General features: G+C 41.7%; 1 pseudogene; it reads right to left on the reverse strand.

The window, feature by feature from the left end:
• Window positions 1-359: 359 nt before the first annotated feature.
• On the reverse strand, window positions 360-479 carry LOC134970657 (5S ribosomal RNA; annotated as a pseudogene).
• Window positions 480-2,722: the final 2,243 nt, after the last annotated feature.

The following is a 2,722-nucleotide window of genomic DNA, read 5'->3' on the forward strand; positions in this document are numbered from 1 at the left end:
AGGACTAAAGTGTATTAATGTCTTATACTGATAAAATCATAATTTTAATAGTTTCTTAGTAAAATATGTAGAATTATCGGAGTTCAATAAATATGTGATTCAAGACTATTAAGCAAAAATATTTATATAGATTAGAGTTGATAATTAGCAAAAATTGCTATAATATAATATAAGCCGGAAAATCTTTTATATAGTCAAAAGGATGTCACCTTCTAGTCTCAGTAGTGTTCGTCATAGAGAGTATATGACCATCATTCATACTGCAAGAATCCCAAGTGGAAAAATGATTGCAGAGAATTAAATCATAGGTCATATGGATCCGAGTACCTATCTCTGACATAAATGTAGGCAGCAAAATTTATTTGCAGTACCTGGATGTTCCAAGGTGGTCTCCCATCCAAGTACTAGTCCGGCCCTCCACTGCTTGGCTTCCAAGATCGGAAGAGATTGGGCATCTCCAGTGGGGTATGTCCGCAATTTTTTAAGCTAGCCCTTTTGTTTGTCACCTTAAATAGGAAATGGAATTGGTCGTATTTTCCACAAGAAAAGGGGACGGACACACATGTGACAATTAGGCTCAAAATATACAGATTGGATATAACAATTATATGGCAAAAAATGTCAAGGCCACAGATAACCAAACAAGGTAAATCCTTCCTTATTTATGCAGTACTGTACACCAGTCAATTATGAGTGAATAATAAACTCACTCATAGTAGTGCTGTCTAAATATGTAAGACTAGGCATGCATTTATCACCAGGAATAATCCCAAGATTACTACAAAGAATCCTTTATAGTTGATGGGTTTGCATCTATATTTTTCTGACAACCAATAATCCACCATTGGTATATACATCTGAGGTATACAGATGAAAGCAAATGTTGCAGTAACAGGGTGTTCCAAAGTGGTCTCCCATCTAAGTACCAACCCTGCCCACCACTATATAGCAATCGTGCTTGGATGCAATTAAGCACCTTTAGTGGGGTACATCCGCAATTGTATGCTTTTCACTGATTTGTATAATCACTTTCAATTGGTGAGTTTCTAGACCAGGTGGCCCTTTAATGATATGAACAGAAAGCTTGGATGCATTTAATGCCTTATGTACAGATTTAAACAGGGAATTTCTCAATACAATTCATAGTTTCTAAAAATGTACTCCACCACCTTCCGGAGTACCCAGGAACATATGTTGGTTCAGCAAAAACAAATGGAAATTTATATTCATGAAATTTTCATGAAATATAATACATAATAAATGGATAAATAAACCATCTGTATGTACCTATACAAGATATGCAGCTGGTTTCTTACCGCAGCATATAGTATATTATTCTTGCAGAAAAGTGTAATTGTATATTAGGTCAAAACATAACAGGTGTCAGCTTTAATAGCAGAAAAATCCTCAACCATTCTGTGGTGATCAGGAAACATAGGTCTAAGCCTGGCAAACTTTATAACATATCAAAAATAGTATTACCATTAAGCAGTAATATAGCTTGTGGGGATATGTAAGTTGGCAGATAATTATTTACTAATCTCCCTATGTAGGGACTGCTAGAAATTTAAGCATAACAGGTACTGTTATATGTATGCCAAACACTCCAGTATTTCATACGATACCAAGCTGTGTAGGATTTTGTGTCCCCAGGTTTTCCGGTACAGGTATTGTGAGTGTGGATAACGGGAGGGGTGCCGCTGATCCTCGCTGCTCCTGCCCACAATCGAGCACCAGCAAGTGAGGAGAACGCCGCTACGTCCCGCCGTTTGTACCCGCAAACGGGCTCCAGAGAGTTGTGGAAAGTCCCCTGGATATCCACCACTGTTTGCCCGCAATCGAGCTCCGGCGGGTGGGGAGAGCCGCTGACTTCCGCGGCTACTGTGATTGCCTGGTGACAGGCTGAGATGATCCGGCTTACAGGTCACGTGTGCGCACCACGTGACCATATGGGTCCTGACGTACGTTTCGCTGATAGGCTTGATCACAGGTTTTGTGCCTGCACCAGGCAGGGGTAGTGTTGGGGTTGATGAAGATGACTGCAGATGCTCCAGAACTAGATTTAGTGTTGCAAGTATCTTAAGATATGTGTCACTGAAAATACATAGGTGGAAACACAAGTGTGTAGGTGCATCTTTCTGCATGTGCAAATGGGTAATTTTTCCATTCAACCCTAAATCACCCCATGGCATTGACCTCCTAAGTGGTTGGTTCCTGGCTTGGAAAACTGTTCTTGACGGGTAGGGTACATCTTTTCATGCGTCGCTTCTACATATGTGATTTCCTGCATCTCCCAGGCACCCCCAAAACTCAGGCTTATTACATAACATGGACCCTTCAGAGGGGGCCGTTGCTCAGAACATAGCAAGTTCCACGGAGAAGAATTATTATGTGACGTACACATTTACAGATCGCTTTCACAGCAGCCGCGTGGCACAAAGCATCTTGAAGCTGTGCATGGAAGAGGAATTATTTGCCGATGTCACTATTCTAGTCGAAGGGAAAGAGTTCCAGCTATACCGGATGGTCCTTTCTGCCCAAAGCTGCTTCTTCCGCCCCATGTTCGCCTCCAATCTGAAGGAGGGACGTAACCGCGTCATCCAGCTGCAGGATGTAAGTGAGAGTGTCTTCCATTTGCTGGTGGATTACTTTTACCGTGGGACAGTGAAGCTGCGGCTGGAGGAGCTTCAGGAGACTTATGAGGTGACCGACATGTACCACC

Source organism: Pseudophryne corroboree, chromosome 11, assembly GCF_028390025.1.
Source record: "Pseudophryne corroboree isolate aPseCor3 chromosome 11, aPseCor3.hap2, whole genome shotgun sequence".
Classification (NCBI taxonomy): Eukaryota; Metazoa; Chordata; class Amphibia; order Anura; family Myobatrachidae; genus Pseudophryne; species Pseudophryne corroboree.